Raw genomic sequence first — 27,709 nt, 5'->3', positions numbered from 1 at the left:
ATAGCCTGCCCCTGGCTGCCTCACAGAGCATCTGCCTGTCTTTGACCTCCAAGGGTCAAAGACATCTGAACTGGAAGCCTCTCTGCTCCTGCTTGGGGGCCACCACACCTCAGGCTCCACAACCGTCTCACACATCCACCTCCATCCCAGGGGCACCATCAAGAGATGGGGAACCTTGGAGGCTTTCCTCTGCCCCCAGAAAGTTACTACCAGAGGAAGTTACCAATGAGGCATGGTTGATAACGAAGTAATAAAGCCAGGAGAAATTTTTAAAACCATCAGTAACAAGAACCCGATTTCTCCATGCCTTGCCACAGGCAAGATTGAATTGTCTTCCCAGTTTCTCTGTTGAAAAAGATAATAAAAAATCAATCCCAGGAGGAGGCCAAAGTATAGGGGGGAAATATGGAAATATTTTGAGCAGGTAATTAATACAAATAACAAGAACGTGTTGTTCTTGTGGAATTTGTGAACCTTGGGTTTATAAACTTTAGAAAATCTGTCATTTCACCTGACATTGTACTTTTATCATTGCACTGTAGTTTTTTGGGGGGCTGTGCCACTCAGTACAGGATATTGTAGTTCTCCAGCCAGGGATTGAACCTGCATCCCCTTCAGTAGAAGCATGGAGTCTTAACCACTGGAGCACTGTGGAAGTCCTAAAATTGCATTCTTTTTTTAATCTTTTTTTTTTTTAATTATGATTGTTTTTAATTGGAGGATAATTGCTTTTTAATATTGTGTTGGCCTCTGCCATATATCAACATGAATCAGCCACAGGTATACATATGTCCCCTCCCCCCCGCCCCTATCTCCTACCCCATCTAGGTTAAAAGCCCCTGATGGCATTTGCTTCAGGCCCCATAAACTGAATCTGTCCCCACAGCACACGAAGCTCTCTCCTTACTGGATGTTCGTTTCCGCTGACAACACAATGGAAAGGGCGTCCCCTCGGACAGAACTGACGTCCCCTTTCCTGGACCGACACTGTGCTTCCTGCAGGCGCCTTTCCCGCTGCCCATCGCACAGCGGTCAGAACTCACTGTTACCTCCTCTGTGGGCGTCCTCAGGCCAGGAGGCTGGTCTGATCCATCTTTGTATTCCCTGCACCTCATATTGTGTCTGTGCTGTAACCGCTGCTTCATAACGCTTCTTAACTACAAGAATGAAGGAATAAATGGGTGAATATCTGGATAGACCAGATAGGGCAAAATCAGAGATTCACAGACACATGGAGTTTGCATGATATCTTGACAGATGAGTTTTGTAGTTTTTTTTGAAAGAGCAGAGAAGTAGGGGACGCTCAAGGTAGTTATATCAGCAGAAAAGGTCTGTCAGGGGTTATGGTGGGATGAAGGGGTGACTAAAGGCAGAGCGCTGTAGATGGAGCTTTTGGGGAAAGTGGAATTGTTCTATATTTTCTTTTGTATCAGTAGCAATGAGACCATAACTCTGAGTCTGAGTCTTGAGGCTCCTCAATTTCATCTGTCTTTTTCATCCATAATTTATTTTTGATTATTCTATATTTTGATTATGGTGGTGGTTGCATGAATCTACACATGTATTGACATGGACTGTACAACCACACACCAAAAGAAAAAAGTAAATTTTACTGTATTTTAAAAAATAAAATTTCTGTAAAAGAAAATTAGGGCCAGACAAATTGTTTGGTATTTGTGACAGACTATAAAAAATTAATTTGATGAAAATAAAGGATTAAGTCTTTTACTTGCATAATATTAATATAATTTTTAAAATAAAATAGTGCAAATAATTCTTATTGGGAAATGGTGGCAGATAAAAGTGAACTGGCTAAATATTGGGCCTTAAGTTAGAATTGATATTTAGCTTTGATTCAATGCATAACAGTGTGTTTCCTTACAAAGATAGGCAGGTTAGGAGATCAATCAGGGATAAGAATGGGTGTAAATTATTCATACAGAGATGGCAATAGCAATATATACAGTGAAAGTCAGAGAGCCAAGACAGATTGAAGGGAAGAGTTGACAACAGATAAAACATTTTTTTGGATACAGGAAGTGGAGAGAATCAAAGATAATTTCAGGATTTCAAATCTGACAGAGGAACAATGAGGCTGAGAGAAATGGTGAGACTGGAAGGAGAAGGTGATTATGGGAAGAATGAAAGGAAGTTCCCAGAAAGCACAAGGTGCCCCCTAGGAGATGGAGGCCCACATGGGAGGAAGACTGGACTTCCTGGTATAGGAAGTACTGGGAGGAGGCACTTCCCGGACCTCCAGACGCCCTATCCACCAAAGGAGAACTGTCACCCAAAAGAGCTGGTTTCTCAGGTAAGCAGAAAATGTCAGTCAGGCTATCAGGGGTTATGGTAGGATGAAGGGGTGACTCTAAAAACATGGCTCTATAGATGGGGTTTTTGGGGAGAACTCCATCTATAGAGCTCTTACTGTATGTCAGGCTCCATGCGAAGCATTTTAGCTACACTCCACCTTCTTTAATTTTCTCAGCAACTCTGTGATGTTAATGCTCTTTTATCCTCATATTATAAATAAGGAAATCGATGCTTAAAGGGCTTAAGTAATTTTCCCAAACTTATAACTAGGAAAAAGAGGTGCTAGAGTTAAAAAAAAAACAAAAACGCTTGAAATCAACTAGTACATTATATTACTTCTCTCCAATAACCTAAAATCACTTTTGGATTCTATTTATTTTACGATATCATTAAGAAAATATGCCCCAAATTGTATTTAACGTTAAGGATATCACAATTTCTACCAAAGTGGCAGGGAGTCTTCATCTATTCTTTTTACTTCATGTTGCACAAAGTGTTGCTTAGTGTAATAAGCTAAGGTTTGAGTCTTTTGGACACACAGCAGACCACAGTTACATCTTGGTGTGTGGTGGAGGCTTTTTCAAGCGCCACGTTACTTCCACTTGAAGTCTCTCTAGAACTGTTGACATTTCTTTTGGAAGGATCCATTTCACTGAGTTCTCTGTAGTTGGTTCTGGAGATGCTGAGCACGCATGCTCTGTTCAAAGTATGAGAGTGAACTGTTTCTCTCTGGTCAAAGTGGACTCACCTGTAACTATGTCTTGCTTGGCTTCATTTCCCCAAGAATGTAGCTCTCTGTCCTCGCCAAACCAAAGATGAGTGAAGCAGTGAGTCACACGCATGATCATCACTGTTTTCTCAGTATTGTACAAGGGAACCTACAGACACTTGTATGTTTTCATTCTTTCAGCTGATCCTTCTTATGTACAGCAAGAGATCAGAGCAAAGGGATGTGAATCACTGGAAATGATGAACAATGGCCTCAGGCAGAGAAAAGTGTATGTCAGGTATGTGGTTTTGCCAACCCTAAAATATTTGCTTTCAATGCACTTAGCAGGGTTATAATTATAGGGTGTTAAACTCTTTGAAGTGCTGTGCCTACACAGCAGTACATTTGAGCATTAAAAAAAAAAATAGCAGCTTTATTGACATGTAGTTTGTACATGTACCATCACCAATATCTAATTTCAGAACATTTTCGTACCAGATGAGAGGTTGTGTACCTGTGAGCTTTTGTTTCCTATTCCTCCCACCCCTAGCTCCTGGGAAATGCTTATCCACTTTTTGTCTCTAGGGATTTGCCTGATCTGGACATTCCATACAAACAGAATCATACAGCGTATGACTCTCTGTGTCTGGCTTCTTTTACTTAGCACAGTATTTTCAAAGTTTGTCCATTCTGTAGTACGCATTACTTTTCACGGCTGAGTAATATTCCATTATGTGAATTTACAACATTTTGTTTATCAGTTCATCAGTTGATTTACATTTGAATTGTTTCCACTTTTTGGCTATTATGAATAATGGTTCATTGAACATTCACATACAGGTTTTTGTGTGGAAATGGGTTGTAAATTCTCCTGGGTATAAACTTTTGGATTATATGGTAACTCTATGTTTGGCTGTTTGAGAAATTACTAGCCTGTTTTCCAAAGTGGCTGCACCGTTTTACACTTCTACCAACAGTATATGAGGGTTCTGATTCTTCCATGTCTTTCCCAATACTTGTTATCATTTGTCATTTTGATTATAGCTATCCAGTAGGCATAAAATAGCACTTCCTTGTAGTTTCTAATTTTATCACATAAAGTATAAATAACATGACATTTACCATTTTAACCACTTTAAGCGTATAATTCAGTGACATTAAGGACATTCTCATATTGGGCAATCATCATCACCATCCACTTCCAGAAGTTTTTCATCATCTCAAACTCCCTGTTAAACAATAACTCGCTACTCTCCTCTCTTTCTTAATTGTGGTTTGTGTTTTTCTAATGGCTAATGTTTTTCTAATGGCTGAGCATCTTTTCATATACTTGTTGGCCATGTGTACATCTTCTTTGAAAATGCGTCTGTTCAAATCCTTTGCCTGTTTTTAAATAGGGTTGTCTTTTTATCATTGAGTTATAAGAGCGATTTGTATTTCCTGGATACAAGTCCACTATTAGCTGTATAACTTGCAAATATTTTCTCGGATTCTGTGGAATGTCTTTTGCTTTCTTGAAGAAAGCACAGAAATTTTAATTTTTGATTGTTTCATTTACCTACTTTTTCTTTTGTTGTTTGTGTTTTTGATGTAATCTCTAAGAAACCATTGCCTAATCCAAGATCACAACGATCTGCCTCTATATTTTCTTCTCATTATTGGATAGTTTTAGCTCTTACATTTAGTCTCTGATTTTCTTTTTTGTACTTTTTTGTAGATGATGTAAAATAAGGATATGTCTTTTGGATATGTTCACCAGGATATGTCTTCCTGGTGAATGTCCTGCTGTCCCAGCGCCATTTGTTGAAAAGACTCTTTTTCCCCACTGAGTTGTCTGGCACATTATAAAAACAATTGGCCATAAATGAACATTTACATCTATTCCATTGATCTATGTATCTGTCCTTATGCCAGTACCACACTGTCTTAATTACTGCAGCTGTAGTAAGTTTTGAAATTGGGAACCATGAGTCTTCCAACTTTGTCCTTTTTTCAGATTGATTTGGCTCTTCTGGGTTCCTTGATTTCCCATTAATTTTGTCATAGCATGTCAATTTCTGCAAAAAAGTCTGTTGAGATTTTTGACAAGGATTGCATTGAATCTGTAGATCATTTTAGAGGGTATTGACCTCCTTAATAACATTAAGTCTTTAGATTCATAAGTACAATACCTTTCTCTTTATTGAGGTCTTTAACTTTTTCAGCATTGTTTTATACATTTTCTTTTGTCAAGTTTGTGTGTGTGTGTTGGTTGCTCAATCGTATCCGACTCTTTGCGACTCCATGAACTGTAGCCCTCTAGGCTCCTCTGTCCTTGGAATTCGCCAGGCAAGAATACTAGAGTGGGTAGCCAGTCTCTTCTCCAAGGATCTTCCTGACCCAGGAATCGAAATTGGGTCTCCTGCATTGCAGGCAGATTCTTTACCATCTGAGGCACCAGGGAAGCCCTTTTGTTAAGTTTATTTCTAAGTATATTAATTCATTTTGGTGCTATTATAGCTATAGTTGTGATCTTAATTTCATTTCTGGATAGTTCACTGCTAATTGATATAAATACAATTGATTTTTGAATATCAATATTTAACACTACAACCTTGTTGAACTTGTTTATAAGTTCTAATCATGTTTTTAGTGGACTCTTCAGGATTGTCCATAGATAAGATCATGTTATCTGCCAAGAGAAATAGATATACTTCTTCCTTTCCAATCTGGATGCCTTTTATTTCTTTTGATTGCTGGATTTCCCTGACTCTTTGAGTATTTTAAATCCAATTTAAGATGAGTTTGAGAATTTAGAATTTCTTTTGTCAGAAGAGAAAAAGTTCAGAAGGGCTAGGCCCAAGAATATCTAGGAATCCAGTATCTTGCACATAAGTCCATTTGTTGGTTTTCTTTTTCCTCATTCCCAATTAAGCCATCTAGAGAGATTCTTCTCTGATCCCTTATTTAGAAAAGAATATGTATTTGAAGCAGAGTACTTTTTTTCCTTTATAAAACTGTATCCTTTGATATTCTCCAGTGTTCCAGAAAATAGCATTCATCTAGTTCTCTTTCACCCCAACCTTCTGTATTATCTTATACCACCATACTGGATACAAAGTTTGGCAAATGTAAACTTTAAACAATAGAAAACATACAAGTAACCAACTTAGTTTACTTTTCATTTATATACCTGGACTGGCACCCTCAAATAACCAGATTAGTGACTATCAGTTTTCCTTTCCTGGCTTCCTTACCCTGGCTTGGGATATCTGATTTAAAAAAAAAAATATTCCCATCTATGTCCACGTTGGGAAATAAACATCTCAACTTAGAGGCTATGTGTATTATCTGGTCTTTGCTGAACACGTGTTATTTAAGCCTCCTGATTACCTGGCCAATGCAGAGAATTTAAACATAAATCTAATTTTAATTTTCTCCCAATAAGAACTGAAAAATATGTCTAATTATAAGAATGCTACATACTACAATGCGAGAATATTCAGTTCCTACTGATAACCTTGACACATCTGAAATCATGTGTTATTTTTGGAATTCCTATATTGCTGTTCGAGCTGTTAGGGCTATTTTTCAGGGAAGCAGCTGTAAAGCAACGGAAAGAACACCGTGCTGAGCCCCAGCCTGGGCTCAGGTTCTTCTTCTACAGTTAGCTAGGTGTGTGGCTTTGACTAAGTTAAGTCACTTAAGATCTCAGGGCCTGAAATGAAAGGATTAGACTAAAGAATCCTTGCAAGCTCTACTATTCTGTGGATGAGAAGTGCTATTCACAAGCTGAGTACTGTGTCATTTCGAGAGCTATGTATGTTCAGCAAGAACATTGCAGATGCAGTGAAATCACAGCTGTTGGTAGCAGAACCTCTTAAAGGAGGGCACATATGTGAGATTTTGTTTTTACATTTCCACCTACGATCTTGTATGTATAGTCTTTCCTTTCAAAGACCAAAGAGGGGTGGGTGGGTGATGATATGACAAGAAGGGGTACTGGAGAATGAGTTCTAGGATTGGTTTTCCCAATAGTTAATAAATAAATAATCCTTAAGAACAGAGTTCATCTAAACAGAAGGCAGTATAAACCCACAGTCTCTTTCACTGGCTAATGTACAGGCTAAAGACTTTCCTCTCTGGTGCTCCTCCCTCCTCATCCTTGTGACCAATCCTGAAGTAGGGGCTGGCGGGCCAGGTGCAGAACCAGGAAAGGTCCTCCAGCTGCGGGTTCAGAACCCAGTTCACCAGCATATGACTCCTCATCCTGGTTCTCCCAGGACAGAGTCTACTTATACCTGTTATTTCAGAATAATTGCTGATAGAACCCTTTTCCTCTCTAAAGTCTCCTAGTTTAAGTAATAAATTATATAGTCACCATAAAAGCATATTTATTCCTGGATTCATGTATTCATTTACTTTTTAAAGTAGTAAAGTTGCTTAAAACATTATCCGGTTAAGCCCCTTCACTTGCTTCATTTTCTTGCCTAAGTATCATTATTAGCTTCCTTTTATTCTGTACCCACTTGCAGCACATTCTAGGCCAAAGTTTTATACGTGGAATCTTATCCTCAGCCACTCGACACAATGAGTGGTATTAGTTCTCTTGACAGATGAGAAAACGGGGGCTCTGAGAGGAAAATCAAAGCCAGAACTTGAACCTAGGTCTGTTGGCATCAGTAGTCTTTTGTCATTATTATCATTATTGATCATTATGTGTGTTCAGAAACAAAACCGGTGACAGCAATCTCCTTTGCATTTCTAGATTTAGAGTGCTGATAATAAAAGGAATGAAGCACTTCAAATGGTGTTCACACTCATTGTGTAGGCTTTCTGTTCCTCAGTCTCCTCTTCAGAAAAGCCGGAAGGTTAATAGTTTCTACCCCATAGAGGTGTGGTGAGGATTAAGAGCCGATACATGTAAAGTGCTTAGAACAGTCCCTGGTACATTGTAATCTCTCAGTAAGTGTTAGTGTTACCATCACCATCGATTTAGAGTTGAATTAAGCGCTGCCAGTGCCCACGATGCCTGAAGAAGTTACGAGCCTGGCTGCTGTCATCCTCAGCTGACGCATCCTCAATGACCACACCGTACCCTCTTACCTTGCCATCTGCCTCTGGTGATAGTCATTTTACGGGGAATCTTAGTTCCCTATGGAATCAGGAATTGAACCTGCACCCCTTGCAGTGGCAGCATGACATCTTCACCAGTGGACCCCCAGGGAAGTCCCCTGTATTACCTTTTCATTAACATCTCTTTGCTGTTATAATTTCAATGAGTACAAAACATGTAAGAATTTTATGTTTTCGCTATCGGCACATATGGTTTTCCTCTGGCTACCAACTCATTTACCCAGCTTGGAAAAACTAAAGGCCTCTGCAGTAACATTTGAAACATAATTTGAAAAGGAAACTATTTAAAACATCGGTGGTAGTTTCTCAGTTTTGCAGCAATTCACAGTATTATTTCATCCCTCAGTTTCTTTAGCTCTGAAAGGGATAACTAACAACTAGTTTTGAGATTCTTATTAAAGTTTAGTCTTAAGATGAAGGATTGGTAGTTAATTTGATTTAGGCATCATAATGGTTGAAATTTTTAAAATGTTGGGAATCATGTAGCAAGCATACTTTTAAAGTTAAAAATAATTTCTTCCCTATTACCAGAAAGAATAACATGTTCACTGCTGTATAAATTCCTGGTGTGTTCTTTTTTTAGAAAAACTTATTTATTTTAACTGGAGGCTAATTACTTTATAATATTGTAGTGGGTTTTGCCATACATTGACATGAATCAGCCATGGATGTACATGTGTTCCCCATCCTGAACCCCCCTCCCACCTCCCTCCCCATCCCATCCCTCAGGGTCATCCCAGTGCACCAGCCCTGAGCACCCTGTCTCTTGCATCAAATCTGGACTGGTGATCTGTTTCACATATGATAATATACATGTTTTAATACTATTCTCTCAAATCATCCCACCCTCGCCCTCTCCCACAGAGGCCAATAGACTGTTCTATACATCTGTGTCTCTTTTGCTGTCCTGCATACAGGGTTATCCTTACTGTCTTTCTAAATTCCATATATATGCATTAGTATACTGTATTGGTGTTTTTCTTTCTGACTTACTTCACTCTGTATAATAGGCTCCAGTTTCATCCACCTCATTAGAACTGATTCAAGTGTATTCTTTTTAATGGCTGAGTAATATTCCATTGTATACCATAGCTTTCTTATCCATTCATCTGCTGATGGACATCTAGGTTGCTTCCATGTCCTGGCTATTATAAACAGTGCTGTGATGAACATTGGGGTACACGTGTCTCATTCAATTCTGGTTTCCTCGGTGTGTATGCCCAGCAGTGGGATTGCTGGGTCATATGGCAGTTCTATTTCCAGTTTTTTAAGGAATCTCCACACTGTTATCCATAGTGGCTGTACTAGTCTGCATTCCCACCAACAGTGTAAGAGGGTTCCCTTTTCTGCACACCCTCTCCAGCATTTATTGTTTGTAGATTTTTTGGATAGCAGCCATTCTGACCAGCGTGAGATTGTACCTCATTGTGATTTTGATTTGCATTTCTCTGATAATGAGTGATGTTGAACATCTTTTCATGTGTTTGTTAGCCATCTGTATGTCTTCCTTGGAGAAATGTCTGTTTAGTTCTTTGGCCCATATTTTGATTGGGTCGTTTATTTTTCTGGAATTGAGCTGCAGGAGTTGCTTATTTATTTTTGAGATTAATTCTTTGTCAATTGCTTCCTTTGCTATTATTTTCTCCCATTATTAAGGCTGTCTTTTCACCTTGCTTATAGTTTCCTTTGTTGTGCAGAAGCTTTTAAGTTTAATTAGGTCCCATTTGTTTATTTTTGCTTTTATTTCCATTACTCTGGGAGGTGGGTCATAGAGGATCCTGCTGTGATTTATGTCGGAGAGTGTTTTGCTTATGTTTTCCTCTAGGAGTTTTATAGTTTCTGGTCTTACATTTAGATCTTTAATCCATTTTGAGTTTATTTTTGTGTATGGTGTTAGAAAGTGTTCTAGTTTCATTCTTTTACAAGTGGTTGACCAGTTTTCCCAGCACCACTTGTTAAAGAGATTGTCTTTTCTCCATTGTATATTTTTGCCTCCTTTGTCAAAGATAAGGTGTCCATAGGTGCATGGATTTATCTCTGGGCTTTCTATTTTGTTCCATTGATCTATATTTCTGTCTTTGTGCCAGTACCATACTGTCTTGGTACCATACTGTCTTGATGACTGTAGCTTTGTAGTATAGCCTGAAGTCAGGCAGGTTGATTCTTCCAGTTCCATTCTTAAAAAAACTGGCATGGGTAGCCATTCTCTTCTCCAGGGGATCTTCCTGACCCAGGGATCAAACCCAGCTCTCCTGCATTGCAGGCAGATTGTTTACCATCTGAGCCACCAAGGAAGCCTTATCTAATATATATATAAAGGATTTGTATATATATATATATATATATATATATATATTTATGAAGTGAAGTGAAGTGAAAGTTGCTCATTTGTGTCTGACTCTTTGCAACTCCATGGACTATACAGTCCATGGAATTCTCTAGGCCAGAATATTGGAGTGGATAGCCTTTCCCTTCTCCAGGGGGTATATATATATATATATATATATATATATATGTATGTATATGTGTGCATGTGTCTATGAATAAATGTACATATACATACATATGCATGTATACACACATATACACGCGTATGTATACATACATATACATACACACATACATATACATACAACTGTATATACATACGTGAAGTTGCTCAGTCGTGTCCGACTCTTTGCGACCCTATGGACTATAGCCTACCAGGCTCCTCTGTCCATGGGATTTTCCAGGCAAGAGTACTAGAGTGGGTTGCCATTTCCTTCTCCAGGGATCATCCTGACCCAGGGAACGAATGCGGGCCTCCCACATTGTAGGCAGACGTTTTACCATCTGAGCCACAAGGGAAGACACACATACATACATGCACACACACATACATATATGTACACATACATACATATACAATACATATACACATACATGTGTGTACACATGTGTGTATATACGTGTATGTGATTGCATGTATATAAGTATATATGTGCGTGTATGGATATACACATACACATATGTATACATACATATATAATGTGTATGTATATACATATGTATATGTGTGTGTGTATGTATGTGTATATATACACACATTTTTATATATTCTCATATATATATCTTATACATGCATAGTAATAAATAATGAGATGAAACTAGTTTTACAGTAAATTTTATTTCACTTCATGAAATATTATAGATATCTTTGTATTTCAGTCATATTCAGACAATCATATTCAACTATTTTTGGCCGCAGAACTAGTTTTTCAAAAGAAGCCACCCTACATAAAACATAAAATTCAAGCTTTTGAGGGAAAGACACGAATGGGAGATCCAGGGCCCCACTCACTCAGGCTCCCACTGGCTTTCTTCCTTCCATGCCTACCCTCCATCCTGTGGGCCCTAAGGCACAAGAAAGGCACCCGTGGACCCAAGAGTCATTAGAAATATGTCATAATGTATCTAGCCAATCTCTCTTCATTTAGGTTATTTCCAAAGGCTTCCTACTATAATCAATACTGCAGTGAACATCTTTATAGTTAATCTTTGCACATATGCTTATTTATATATTTAATTATTTCCTTGGATACTTTATTTAGAAATAGAAAATCTGGGTCAAAGGTTATGCCTAATTTAAGAGTCTTTGTTTTTTTTTTTAATCAATGTTGCAAAAGTTGTCTTTCAGAAAGTCTGTACAAATTAACCTGCTAACCCTGGGTATTTTCATTAAAAATAAAATCCTGGCCAAGTATGTTGGTTAATAGCAAAACTTTAAATAAAATTTAGAACCTATACCAGATCCTATTAACTTAATAGAGAAACAGAGACAAGCTCTCCTCCCACCCCGCCATCCAAAGAATTCTATTCTTTAATACTTGAGAGAATTTCAAAGCAAAGACCCTATCCTCAAAGAGCTTATATTTTACAGTAAAAATAAAACAGAGAGAGATAAATAAACATGGAAAAACTCTTGTTCATGCCTATAAACTGAGCTTAGAATAGGACTAACAAGGCAAATACTCTTGGAGTAGGAAGAACCAAGAGTCAAACTGGCCTCAATAGTAGGAAGCCACAAGAGTTAAACTGGCATTAATACTGTGGGCACTTCTGCAGGCATTGCTGTAAGAGAAGATTCAACCCAACCACACAGTATAGCTTTGTCTGCCACCATGATCATACATTTTGCCCCCTGGGCACTGGGATTATGAATTTAATGGTCATCAGTGTAAGGGAGAGTTCTTGAAAAAGCCATCTAGAAATCGTTCCATGAAATCAGTTCCAGATACCTGAAAGTGCTGTCTTGCTCCTGATCATCTGCCACTAGACCTCTAACCCTAAAATATTAAGGTGTAAGGAGGTCACCCTGGGTGGGAGCTACAGCCTTGGGTGAAATAGCAGTGAAACATCATCTCCTTCAAACTGGGTAGAATTTCTTTTCCCTTTTTTTCCTTTCAAAGAAGACATTGGCTTAATTTTCCCAGGAGGTTCTTGTGTTCTTGCATTGACTATCTTTAGAAGTCAAAGTTGGCTTAAAGCTCAACATTCAGAAAACGAAGATCATGGCATCTGGTCCCATCACTTCATGGGAAATAGATGGGGGAACAGTGGAAACAGTGTCAGACTTTATTTTGGGGGGCTCCAAAATCACTTCAGGTCATGACTGCAGCCATGAAATTAAAAGACACTTACTCCTTGGAAGGAAATTTATGATAGCATATTAAAAATCTGAGAAATTACTTTGCCAACAAAGGTCCATCTAGTCAAGGCTATGATTTTTCCAGTGGTCATGTATGGATGTGAGAGTTGGATGGTGAAGAAGGCTGAGCACCGAAGAATTGATGCTTTTGAACTGTGGTGTTGGAGAAGACTCTTGAGAGTCCCTTGGACTGCAAGGAGATCCAACCAGTCCATTCTAAAGAGATCAGTCCTGGGTGTTCATTGGAAGGACTGATGCTAAAGCTGAAACTCCAACACTTTGGCCACTTCATGTGAAGAGTTGACTCATTGGAAAAGACTCTGATTCTGGGAGGGATTGGGGGCAGGAGGAGAAGGGGACGACAGAAGATGAGATGGCTGGATGGCATCACTGACTCGATGGAGGTGAGTTTGAGTGAACTGCAGGAGTTGGTGATGGACAGGGAGGCCTGGCGTGCTGCGATTCATGGGGTCCCAAAGAGTCGGACATGACTGAGCAACTGAACTGAACTGAACTGAACTGAACGTCTTTGCAGATCTTTCTGCAAAGAAAAGCTAACTAAAAATTTTGGTGTTGGGAACCTTAAGTATATAGCAATGCTTTCCTTTTGTACTGGATGCCTCCTTTTATGGTAGATTGCTAAAGTGAAGTGAATTGAAGTCGCTTAGTCGTGTCTGACTCTTTGCGATCCCATGGACTGTAGCCTACCACACTTCTCTGTCCATGGGATTTTCCAGGCCAGAGTACTGGAGTGGGTTGCCATTTCCTTCTCCAGAGGATCTTCCCAAACCAGGGATTGAACCTGGGTCTCCTGCACTGTAGGCAGATGCTTTACCATCTGAGACACCAGGGAAGTCCTAGCATAGTGCATGAATTTGAAGTCTTTTAAACTAAACCAAGTAAAAGTCTTTTCATAGATAATTTCCTAGATATAAATCATCCCTCAGGTTATTTTACGTCATAGGTTGCTAGAACATTTCCAGGCCCAATGCTGCATGTGAGCAGAGTACTAAACTGACTGCCTTTTTGATGATTTGAAGCACATGTCATCAATGTGACTCAACTCTCCTAAAGATTCTCAGTGGTGGCAACACACTGGAACCTCTTGGAGAACTTTGGAAACAAATCTCTGGATCCAGTCCGACAGACAGTCGCAGATCTTCTGACATAATTGGCCTGGGGTGTCAACTGGGCATGGAACTATCTTAAGAGCTCCCTTGTGATTCTAATGTGCAGCCAGGATTAAAAATCTGGATTTAACCCAGTACTTCTCTGGTTTCTTATTTTTGTCTAAGAGTTGAGTTGAATGGAAAGTAGTCATTTTAAGGAGACTAGAGAAAAAGAGATTAGAGAAGTAATTTCTCTATTTTAAGAATGTCCCACTCTCCAAAGAAAGTGTTAGCCATTCAGTTGTGTCCAACTCTTTGTGACCCCATGGGCTGTAGCACACCAGGCTCCTCTGTCCATGAAATTCTCCAGGCAAGAATACTGGAGTGGATAGCCATTCCCTTCTCCAAGGGATCTTCCTAACCCAGGGATCGAACCTGGGTCTTCCGCATAGCAGGCAGATTCTTTACTGTCTGAGCCACCAGGGACGCCCACTCTCCTGAAATAATGCATAAATATTGGGACAGAATTATTGTTCTCTGACCTTAATTGACCTGGAAGGAGGTCAGTATCAGGGCAAGACCATGGGCAGTGTGAAAGGAGACAGCATGAAATTAATATTGGTTTAACATAAGTAGCATCTTCTTATGGTGTGTGTGTGTGTGCTAGGCTGTTTCATTCGTGTCTGACTCTCTGTGATGCTATGCACTATAGCCTGCCAGAGCTACAGCGGGGATTCTCCAGGCAAGAATATGGGAATGGGTTGCCATGACCTCCCCTAGGGGATCTTCCCAACCCAGGGATTGAATTCATGTCTTTTACATTTCCTGCTTTGGCAGGCAGGTTCTTTACTCCTAGCACCACATAGGAAGCCCGCCTTCTTAAGGCCTCACTGCTGAATGACCTTTGTGGTTCTAGCCATCATTCCAAACTAAGTTCTTGGCACTTCGGAATAAGGCCACACTTTTTCCTCAGGATCAAGCATTTCATTACTTAATTTGTCTGGGATCTTATTGTGAAACTCATTACTAAATCCATCAGGGCCCAACGGGTGTCAGAATGATTTAGCAGTCTTATAAATTTCTCTATATTCTTTTGTAGTTCTCATTGTATGTTAAATGCTTTGGAATGACAGGAAGATGTAACTTATAAAAATGATTTTTAAAATATCTTTTTTTAAAAAAAAGAGGAGAAGAGAATTATGGAAAGAATCTTTTAAATCCCCAAGTTAATATTTAACTACTGCTGCTACTGCTAAGTCACTTCAGTCGTGTCCGACTCTGTGCAACCCCATAGACGGCAGCCACCAGGCTCCCCATCCCTGGGATTCTCCAGGCAAGAACACTGGAGTGGGTTGCCATTTCCTTCTCCAATGCATGAAAGTGAAGTCGCTCAGTCGTGTCCGACTCTTAGCGACCCCATGGACTGCAGCCTACCAGCCTCCTCCATCCACGGGATTTTCCAGGCAAGAGTACTGGAGTGGGGTGCCATCGCCTTCTCCGAATATTTAACTAAGTTAGCATTAAACCTGTTCTCATTCAAGTCCTTGATTGCTTTATTAGAAGTAATTACTTACTTTAGTTTAAGAGGATTGGCTAGGGCAGGTTACTCACTTTCATGTCTCCTTCATACCAACTTTATATTAAGTATTTTAAATGCGTTTTAACTTTTAAAGTTTTGCAAATTAGACAAGAACCTGCAGAAATAAGAGGTATGCTATTTTTTCCATCGATATATTACTCCTATTAAGAATATCATTCCCACTAATGTCAAATGGACTTTTGGTACCTAATGATCTTGACAAGAACAAATACAGCCATGCGGATTTGGAATCAGGAGAGAATAGGGTCATTTATCTGTGGTGCTGTGGGAGACACATTTTCTTTTTCCATTTTCTTCCTCCGTTTTCTTATTACAATTACTGTTTGGGTTCATTATGACAACTTTCATCATTATGACTTTTCGAGCTCTCAAGCTGGAGAAAGATTAATGGTAGAAGGAAATACGGTCTTTGGCATTAGAGCTACATCTAGCTGTTAATATAACATAGCAGAAGTACATGAAATCCATTTATTAGATTTATGCTTGTGATGGAGAAAGTTGTATAAGGTATAAAATGTTAAGATGTAGAACCTGAAATATTGGCAGGTGGCATGTATATTTAATCCATTCATTCACTTTTTCATTCAACAAATCTTAAGCATCAATTATGTGTGCATGCCATTCACTGAGCTAAAAAATAGGCTTTCATAAGACCTAATCTGAAAGGGATGTTGGACAGGAAGGGTGCACAGGGGCAGGGGAATGGGGGGAGCTACTTACCTGGTTTTGCTCATTCTGAAGACTGTTTTGATTCTGAATATTTGGCAAGAGCTCCTGGATCTAGGTGTCTATAAAATTGAGAACTAGAGGTTGTTTAAGACAAGCTTTGTTAAAGATCAGTGAATCTAGATATGAAAACTGTATCTTTACCAATTCATCCTGTAGTATACGGGCAATAAATGTTCCAACAGTGAGTCTGATACAAGCCTCTAATTTTTCCTCACCAGAGAAATTGGTAATCCTTTTTTAATGATCACAACAAAGAGAAAAGTTCTGGTCCTGAACTGGGTTGTTTTCTTCCAGTGTAGCTGTGTATCTATGTGATGTCCTCCTGTGATGGGTTTAGAGATACCTTCCTTGCCACAGACCTCTTATTACTAGCCCTAGAGAGTGATTAATTAGACTTTGTTGCTTAATATTGGCAAGGACTACTCTAGGTCTGTTTACAAGAGCTCTCCAAGTGTTCTCTCTGTGGGATTTTGTTTCTCAGCCCTATGGCTTTGGGTAGGGCATTTAAAAGACGCTTTGAAGCAAAAAGAGTCATTTCCTGCTTGGAGGTCTAACTGTAAAGACCTTTGTCATAGCTCAGAATTAGGGAATCGTGACCAATTGCTGTGCAACTCCATTTGACACTCTCCCTGGTAGAAATAGGTAAGGAGTAGCTCGGGGGTGTTTCCCTTAAATCTCTTATTACTCAGTATCATGTAGGTTAAAGTCAACACTGCTTGGCACAGAAGATACAATTGAAGAGCAGTGTCCCTGTCCCCCTGGAGCTCAGAGTCTGGTGAGGGACTGACACAATTATAAAATGATGTGATTAGTGCCATGATAGAAGAGTGTAGGAGTGTGGGGCAGGGTGGGTAGAGGGCAACGTGTTGTAGGATTATCCAGAAAGTTGACTTAACCCAGAAAGTCTATAAACATTTACAACTTTGCTAAGTATCACAATTTTTAGAATATTGATCACTCCAAAATAGCCTGGGTAGCTCAGTTGGTAAAAAATCTGCTTGCAAGGCAGGAGACCAGGGTTTGATTCCTGGGTTGGGAAGATCCCCTGGAGAAGGGAATGGCAACCCACTCCAGTATTCTTGCCTGGAGAACCTCATGGACAGAGGTTCTCTACTGTCCATGGGGTTGCAAGAGTCGGACACGACTTAGCGACTAAACCACCACCATCACCATATGAAAATATAAACTGGTGAATCCTGTACAATGTTTGTCAAGGTAGCATTGTGTTGCTGTTTAATTTTATCAGCTCTTAAATTGTGAGATGTATTAAGGAGTGGTCAGGGTAGATTTTCCACTAAGATCCTACCAGAGCTAGGGTTTAAAGTCAAATGACAGTAAGTCAGAGAAAATCAAGAAGGGAAACAATCTTCTTTGCAGAGGAAATAGCACTCGGAAACGTCTGACAGCAAGAGGCAGTGGGTTAGGAGAGCTAGGTCTATACTTTCCATGGCAGTGGAGAGGGATGCCTAGGACTACAGAGGAATGGTGCTGAATGGGTCAGCAGGGGTATGATCATGGAGAACCTTAGGTGCTGAATAATGAGTGAGTTAAAGCTTATCTTGAATGGAGGCAGTGGATGAAAGGGAGATAACCAAAGCCTTTGAACAGGAACGGGACAAAATCAGATTTGTATTTTAAAGAGAACACTATGGCTGTACTTGGATCATGAACTGGAGACATGAGACTGGAGACACAGAAGACCCTGGAAAGGCTGAGGCAATAAATTAGGGAAAGTAAGCTGGTAGCCTGAACTTGGGCAAGGAAGACTGGAGGATAGAAAGAAACAATGGACTAGATAGGTAATTACTTGGACTGGATTTGGTGAGGAAGGGATAATTGCAGGGGGAACTCTATTCAGCCTGGGTATCAGCCAGTGGGTACTGAATCTGTCTCGACCAATAGTAAGTGTTCAATGAAAGGAAAGAAACTATAACAAACCAAATAAATAGATCATTCCCTTCCTTTATCATCAACACCATATTTTAAGTATTTTTATGTTATCTTCTGTCTTTTAAATTTTTACTATTTGTTTTGAATAAGAAATACATTCATATGTTTCAAAATTCAAAAGCTTCTTAACGAAGTAAACATGAAGCAGTCTCTTTCCCTCTCATCTACTTATTGCTTATGTTTCCTTGCAGGGGTCTTTGTGCAGGTACCAGCAAATACAAATACCTATTATCCCTTTCTTCCACAAAAGGCAGAAGCCTACTTGATACTGTGACCTTTACCTCAATCTTTTTTGTTGTTTTGTTTTGCTTTATTTTGTTTTTTTTTTCAACCTAATAGTATATCCTGCGGAACTTTCCCTATCAATATCAGTTCAGTTCAGTTGCTCAGTTGTGTCCGACTCTTTGTGACCCCATGGATTGTAGCGTGCCAAGCTTCCTTGTCCATCATCAACTCCTGAACCTTGCTCAAACTCATGTCCATTGAGTCAGTGATGCCATCCAACCATCTCATGCTCTGTTGTCCCCTTCTCCTCCTGCCTTCAATCTTTCCCAGCATCTGGGTCTTTTCCAATGAGTCAGTTCTTCCCATCAAGTGGCCAAAGTATTGTAGCTTTACCTTCAGCATAAGTCTTTCCAATGACTATTCAGGACTAATTTCCTTAGGATTGACTGGTTTGTTCTCCTTACAGTCCAAGGGATTCTCAAGAATCTTCTCCAACACCACATCCAAAGGCATCAATTTGTCAGCACTCAGCTTTCTTCACAGTCCAACTCTTACATCCATACATGACTACTGGAAAAACTATAGCTTTGACTAGACAGATCTTTGTCAGCAAAGTAATGTCTCTGCTTTTTAACATGCTGTCTAGGTTGGTCATAGCTTTTCTTTCAAGGAACAAGCGTCTTTTAATTTCATGGCTGCAGTCACCATCCACAGTGATTTTGGAGCCCTTCAAAAAATAAAGTCTCTCACTGTTTTCATTGTTTCCCACCTATTTGCCATGAGGTGATGGGACAAGATACCATGATGTTAGTTTTTTGAATGTTGAAGTTTTAAGCCAACTTTTTCATTCTCCTCTTTCACTTTCATCAAGAGGCTCTTCAGTTCCTCTTCTCTTTCTACCATAAGGGTGGTGTCATCTGCATATCTGAGGTTATTGATATTTGTGCTTCATCCAGCCTGACATTTCGCATGGTAATCTCTGCATAGAAGTTAAATAAACAGGGTGACAATAGACAACCTTGACATACTTCTTTCCCAATTTGGAACCAGTCTGTTGTTCCATGTCTTGTTGTAACTGTTGCTTCTTGACCTGCATACAGATTTCTCAGGAGGCAGGTGAGGTGGTCTGGTCTTCCTATCTCTTTAAGAATTTCCACAGTTGTGATCCACACAATCAAAGGCTTTGGCATAGTCAATAAAGCAGAAGTAGATGTTTTTCTGGAAGTCTTTTGCTTTTTCGATGATCCAGTGGATGTTGGCAATTTGATCTCTTGTGTTTTTGCCTTTTCTAAATCCAGCTTGAACATCTGGAAGTTCACAGTTCATGTACTGTTGGAGCCTGGCTTGGAGAATTTTGAGCATTGCTTTACTAGTGTGAGATGAGTGCAATTGTATGGTAGTTTGAACATTCTTTGGCATTGACTTTCTTTAGGATTGGAATGAAAACTGACATTTTCCAGTCCTGTGGCCACTGCTGAGTTTTCTAAATTTGCTGGCATATTGAGGGCAGCACTTTCACAGCATCATCTTTCAGGATTTGAAATAGCTCAACTGGAATTCTATCACCTCCACTAGCTTTGTTCATAGTGATGCTTCCTAAGGCCCGCTTGACTTCACAATCCAGGATATCTGGCTCTAGGTGAGTGATCATACCATTGTGGTTATCTGGGTTATAAAGATCTTTTTTGTATAGTTCTGTGTATTCTTGCCACCTCTTCTTAATATCTTTTGATTCTGTTAGGTCCATACAATTTTTGTCCTTTATTGTGCCCGTCTTTGCATGAAATGTTCCCTTGGTATCTCTAATTTTCTTGAAGAGATCTCTAGTCTTTCCCATTTTATTGTTTTCCTCTATTTCTTTGCATTATTCATAGACAGTGACTTCCTTCTGTTTTGCTTACAGCTGCATAATATTCAATGGTGCGGATATACTGGAGTTTATTAAATTGGTTACTCACTTAGATTCTTTCCAGTCTGCTGGTATTATTTTTAAAAATGCTTCAAACAAGCATCTTATATTTTCATCATTTTGTATGTGGGTATGTGTATCTGTCAAAATATTTTTGACGTATCAAAAGGAAAAACATTTATAAGTTTGATACATAGCAGTATGTTTTAAACATTGATCACTCTACTCAGGAAATTTTCTTGAAGATACCTTGGGTTTACATATTAAAATATGATCTGATTTGGCATGGTATCACCCTATTATTATTCAGTTGTATTAACCTTTAAAGTAGCAGCTGTGATATACTGATATTCCAAAGCACCACAAAAACAAGGCTTGGAGTCACTAAGCCTCTATTTGTTAGTAATAATAAATAGGAAATTTAAGTGATCATTTTATAATTTTTCTCCTCATATTTCTTAAATCACTCATCTTTCTAAGAGATGACAGATCCCTGACGCTAGCTGGTCATGGGCAGGCAAGAGGAGATACATTTATTACATGTTTAACATCTCAAGACTGTCTATGCTCATACTTTTAAAATCAGGTGTTGATCAGAACAAACAAGTCTTTCTTGGATCTGGGCTATTTTATAGGTAGAACTGAGTTTTAGATAAATGTGTCCAGGTAAATTTGCAGTAGAAACAAGACAGCTTTTCCCTTTAAATCTCTGCTGCAAAAAACCAGCTTCTAGCTGAGAGCTGACAATACAAATTCCAAGAGGCTTACTACGCATGGAGGCACATCTATTCTTCCTATCCAGAGGTGTGGGCTTTGGACATTGGCAACTTGTGAAACATTTACAGCCCCCCTGCCGCCTGGGGGCACATGATATTTCATTTCTGGCACTCTCGGAGTCAGGGAGTCCTCCCTATGCTAACTCTAGGTCTGTAAGGTAGAACCCATTGAGTCTGTTGTAGTTCCATTTGCACTAAAGTTTTTGTCAGTAAGGAAGTTGAGATGATATTGAATTTCTTCAAGTCTTACTGAGAGGCAGAGATGCTGCTTAGATCTTGAATACCCTTAAGCCTTCAGCAAGAGAGAAAAAAGAAAATGTTATGGTAAAAGGGTGGGGTTGTCTTGGCTTTTCCTCTGTTTGTAACATAAGCCCACCTTGCGTGGGGTGCCTGCACACCCACCCAGCATCTGGTATCCATCAACCTTCATTATGCCCAAACTGCCTTCCCTAGATGTTCCTTTATCTGTTCTCTCAACTTTGGACTGAGACTGTTCCCTCCCTCCCTTTTTTTCCCTGCCATAATTCTGCAAGAGAAGGACTCTGCCCTGTCCCTACAGTTCTTAAACCTTGCTGTGCTTCAGAATCCCTGGGGGTATTTGTTAAAATCCTGGGCCACTCGTCCTGTGTTTCTGAACTTGGGAATCTGCATTTTAACCAGCAGGCTCCATCTCCCACTCTAGGTCGTTCTGACTTGGTGAGGAGATGACACTTTGAACAACCCTGTGCTATTCACCTCGGGGGAGGGTTGCCAGGGAAGGGGACGGTGTTAGTTTCAGCTCTGCCCACCGACCCCCAGCAGTCCCTGGCCTGGCTTCAAATAAGTCACTCTAACTGTCAGTGCTTCTCTTTCCTTCTCTAAAGCACATGAGAGCAGAGAGGGAATTGCACTGTGTGCTGTGCTTAGTCACTCAGTTGTGTCCTACTCTTTGCGACCCCATGGACTGTAGCCCTTCAGGGTCCTCTGTCCATGGGGATTCTCTAGGCAAGAATACTGGAGTGGGTTGCCATGCCCTTCTCCAAGGGATCTTCCTAACTTATAAATTGAACCCAGGTCTCCCACATTGCAGGTGGATTCTTTACCATCTGAGCCACCAGGGAAGTCCACTTAACTTAAACTCACTTGTCCCCTTGTCTTTCCTTCTTGCCTGGCTGGAAAACTCCAACTCCAAATGGTGCTACTATCTGGCTTCTCTTCCCTGCATCCTGGCTGTTGAGTGTGACTGGAGAAAACCAGGGACTCAGGCCAATCAACCCTGCTCAACCAAGCTCTCAACCCTGCAAATACCACAGTGCCTCTCCAGACAGCTCACTGTCTCATTCTGCATAAGGACAGTCCCAAACGTTCTCTCTCCTCAAACTTCAGACCCAGCCTCTTCCCCCACATCTTAACTTATGAACTTACTTTCCAATTCACAGATAAAATAGGAGCCATTAGAAACCCACCACCAAACCTACAGATGCACCTCTTTCCACATCCGCTTCCTTCTATTGAGTTGCCTCTCCTCCTAGCTAAGTCAGGACCTTCCCAGATGCTTTGGCTCTCGTTCCTCAATGTGTCCCTCATCTCCTCCATCTCTTCTCAACCTCTTCCTCTCTGCCATTACTGGGTCAGCCAAAACATTCCTTTTGTTTTTAAGTAAAAATAAAAGACATTTTTCGCTTTCACTGAGAACTTTATTGAACAACATATTCACTGTTTTGTTCCACTATCTTCTGCCATTTTTCAGGCAACTTCATAATTCTGTCTTCCCAAAACTTTTAATCTTTTTGAGCAAAGAATTGTTTCAGGTGCATTTTACAGTCTTTCAGGGAATTGAAATTTTTCCATTAAGAGAATTTTGGAAAGATGTAAATAAATGGAAATCTGAAGGTACAATGTCTGGTGAAGACGGTGGATGAATCAGAACTTCCTAGCCAAGCTGTAAGTTTTTGCCTGGTCAGCAAAGAGACTTGTAGTCTTTCATTATCCTGATGAAAGAGTATGCATTTGTTCTCTATTGACTAATTTTGGATGCTTTTCATCGAGTGTGTCTTTCAGTTGGTCTAATTGGGAGCAGTACTTGTTGGAATTAATCATCTGGTTTTCCAGAAGGAGCTCATAATAGAGGACTCCCTTCCAATTCTACCATATATACAGCATCACCTTCTTTGGATGAAGACTGGCCTTTGGTGTGGTTGCTGGTGGTTCATTTCACTTGTCCCATGATCTCTTCTGTTCCACATTATTGTACAGCCTCCACTTTTCATTGCCAGTCACAATTTGTTTTAAAAACAGAATGGTTTCATTACATTTATGTAGAGAATCACATGTGGAAATATGGTCAAGAAGGTTTTATTTTCACTTAAATTATGTAGAACCCAAACATAAAAGCAATTAACATAGCCAAGCTGGTGCAAATGATTTTCAAAGCTTGATTGGATATTTGGGGTATGTTGGCTATTTCCTATGTGGTATAATACTGATTTTTCTAGTTAATGTCTCAATTTGATCACTGTCAACTTCAGTTGGTCTACCCAACCATGGAGCATTGTCTAGTGAGAAATATCCTGCACAGAACTTTGCAAACCACTTTTGACATGTTTGACCAGTCACAGCACCTTCTCCATACACTGCACTAATCTTTTCTAGCATTTCAGTTGCATTTTTACCTTTCTTGAAATAATAAAGCATATTATGCCCCAAATGTTGCTTTTTTCTTCCATCTCCAATATTAAAATGGCTACACAAAAATTCACCAATTTTGATACTTTTTTTAAATGACAGCTGTCACAATCCAACAAAATTGTTTTGAATGAAGTTTAAGGTAACTAAATGCTACTGGAGCCATTGAATGAACCTTTTGGCGAACCCAATATATTCCTACCACCCAGAAATTATACTCTTAACATATTGCTATATTTCCTTTTAGTCTCTTTATACATATATAAGCATACATTTTGTACATCATTGGGCTTTTACTCTGTTACAGTTCAAACAGGGGAGCACAGTCACCATGCTATGGGATTTATCACATGAGTTGGACCTTCCACAGTTGTAAGGAGGAGAGAAGTAAAAGTCCATGATGGGGATGTTGGGGACGCAGTGGAGTTGTTAACCAGAAAACGAAGAAGCCAAACACATTATCCTGACTATCCAGGTGGGCCCAATATCATGTGTCCTTATACGAGGGGAAGTAGGAGATTTAACCACAGCAGTCGGAAATGTGATGACAGTTGGAGCCGTGTGAGGAAGGGTCCTGAGCCAAGGAAAGCAGGTGGCCTCCAGAAGCTAGAAAAGGCAAGGAAACAGATTCTCCCATTGAGCTTCCGGAAGAAACCCGTCCTGCTGACACTGGGGCTTCAGCTGAGTGAAACAGATTTTGGACATCTGGTTTCCAGAATTGTGAGAAAGTAAAGTTGTGTTGTCTTAAGCCACTAAGTTTGTGGTTCATTACAGGAGCAAGACATAAAGTGAGATCACTAAGGAAATGGGTCTAAAGAAACCTATCCAAGCTGTTACCTCTGTGTAGCTGAGTTCTCTATGGACCTGCGGATGCATCTGGTGCTGGGCCTGAGACCAGTGTTGTTTGGTCAGCAAGATCAGAAGCAAGACATACTGGACACAGAGCAGAGAAGAGCTGGAACCATCCTGGTCACCTCTTGATCTATCCTGTACTCCATTTGGCCACAAAGGCCTTCGGAAAGCAATTGTGGCCTTGTCAGTTTTGCCTTCTGAATCTCACACGATTCTCTCTGGGCCAGATCTAACCCAGGTAGGGAACAGAATTCAGAGTTCAAGGGCCTGTGGTTCCCAGCTAAACTAAGGCCACACAGCATATTCCAACCCAGGATCATACAGTTCATAGGTTTCGTCTGGCTTCCCCGCTCTTCCCACTTAACATAGCAAGAGCATTGTCCAATATCACTGAACACGCCTCTTAAACTAATTTGTAAGAAATTCTGATAAACCATTATTTATTTCACCATCCCTGTATTATTGGTACCTTAGAATGTTTTATGTTTCTCTATATTCCAAATAGCACTGCAGTAACGCTGTGCATGTAAATCTTTGTCGGTATCTCTGACATTTCTTGGGAATGGATTCCTAGAAAGACGGTTACTGGGTTAAAGGAAATAAATTTCTACAGATCATGGTGATTCCTGCCAAGCTGCTTTCCAGAAATGATGTATCAACTTTTGTTTCTACTAATACCGGGCCTTGGCCTGCAGTGAATACTATGTTTTCAGTCCTTTCAGTGAGGCATTTCTTGACCTTTTCTGATGCTGGTGATCATTATTGCTTGAGATTTGGATGTGAGCTGAGCAGGCTGCAACACACACGTCCAACTGGCTGGTTGGGCTGGAGACACCTTCCTTCTTCCCCCTCCATGGACGTTGTACCTTCAGAAGCTGCACTCATGGGAAAGGGGAAACCTGTTCTGATAGGGAATCCAGCATTTTTCAATCAATGACTTGGGCGAATATATTACTTAAAATGAAACATGTACTCAGTAAACACTGTGTACAAAGGAAACTGTCACTCTTGTTTCACAAATAGAGAGACAAAAATAATAGGAAAGCAAATGACACCTCCAACTATAGCTGGCAAGTCTCTAGCTGAGTCTCAATTAGTATTTACATTCCTAAAGTTTTCATGATTTAAGACATTTCAAAGTCTTATAGTTATTGGAACAAAAACTAGATTCTGTATCAGATATAGGAAAGGAATGATCTTTGATTTAGTGTTAAAACACTAAAGCATTGGGTAATTCCTACTGCAAAGATTTAAATTAATAAGGATAGTTTCATGGCACACTATTTTAAATAATCTTTTTGATTCTCAGCTTTACTGCAATAGAAATAAAAAAAATAAAATATGATTGTTTCATGGAAGTGGCCCAAGGAGAAAAGCTGCCACTCCAGAGGATGTTGTGTAGGGAGTGATTAGGTAGTCTGCTGCATGTTTTCCCAGATTTATATTTCAGCTGAAATGTAGTGGTTAGGTGGAGAAGCAGTAATTGGTACACTGAGAAAAGAAATTAATACTGACTTATCTTTTTCTAAACTGCAAAGTGTATTTTTTATCTACCACCTCAGAATGCTAATAAAAGAATCTAGTTTCCATTTATCAAAATTAGAGATGTTGACATTTCTGATGACTGGTTTGTATGAAATCCTATTTTAGAGTTATCAGACTGTCTGAGATCTTTAGGGAATTTCGGTGTCAAGTGAGACAACCAACAAACATCCACTTAACATGTACAGAATTATAGAAGGCTGAGCTATGAGGGGCACAGCAGAGATGATCAGCCATTCTCAGAGTGGTCTACAAACCAGCAGTATCAGCATCCCTTTGGAGACGATCAGAAGTGCACATTCTCAGGGCCCACTTAGTCCTACTGGATCCGAATCTCTGGGGGTTGCGCCGGGCAATTTGTGTTTTAAAAGGTCGTCTGATGCATGCTGAATTTTATTCAAGAACTACTGATTTAGAATGATGTCTTCATTCTGCAGGTGAGGATGCTGAAGCTCAGCGAGGTTGGGTTTCACTCCCTAAATCATATGAGATGCTAACGGCATATCGGGACCAGACTCCCTAGTCTCTAGACAATTTCAATAGTCTTTATACAACAAGTAGTTTCTCTGAGGTATGCAGTGAGGATGAAAAGTGTGTTAAGCATGTTCTGCCAGTGTAGCCAGGCCAGCAACAGGTGATGTGCTTGGGGAGGAAAATTTAGTGCTATGAGAAGTAACATGTGCAAAGCTTGCTACTGTTGTTTAGTTGCTAAGTCATGTACGACTCTTTTGAAATCCCATGAACTGTAGCCTTGCCAAGCTCCTCTGTCCATGAGATTTCCCAGGCAAGAATACTGGCGTGGGTTGCCTTTTATTTCTCCAGGGGATCTTCCCGACCCAGGGATTGAACTTGCATCTCCTGCATTGGCAGGCAAGTTCTTCACCACTGAGCCACCAGGGAAGCCCATGCAAAGCTTAGCCACTAAGAAAATTCATCTCTGTGAAATAGCCAACCAGCGCTTCAATGACCTAGATGAATAATCTATTACTACAGGGTTGGCTATTTTAATAATAAGCATTAGGGAGAACTCTATATTTAGAGATCACAAAAGTTCTCACAGAATTCTGTATAAAAATCTGCTCAGTATCTGCCTTATAAAATGTAAAACAGCTGTGTAGCTCACCCCTTTGTGGATATTACCTTGTTCAAAAGATTTTATTCATTGGGGGCAGGGGAAAATGTGGGGAAATTACACCAAATTGCATCCACACAGTTTATGATCTCAAATCAAAGAGAATTTTTTTTTTTTTGAAAGAGAAACTCTTATCAAAATACCAACGGGAACAGAATTTGATATAACTGATTTTTGTGGTATGTTAGAATCTCAGAGATGATAAAGAAAAAATCAAGTAGTTTCTCACTCATACTGTGACCTTACTTAAATAATTAAGTTTCTCTTCATTTAATCAAGTTGCCTTTCACCAGATGGAAGAAGGGATTTATTTGATCGAATTTTTTTCATAGTCAGCAAGAACATCTTAAGTCTTCCAATCATCTAGGGTAGGATACCTGAATTTTAACACTTTCAC

The sequence above is a fragment of the Bos javanicus genome, chromosome 20 (assembly GCF_032452875.1).
Source record: "Bos javanicus breed banteng chromosome 20, ARS-OSU_banteng_1.0, whole genome shotgun sequence".
NCBI lineage: Eukaryota > Metazoa > Chordata > Mammalia > Artiodactyla > Bovidae > Bos > Bos javanicus.
Note: the sequence above shows the minus strand (reverse complement) of the source record.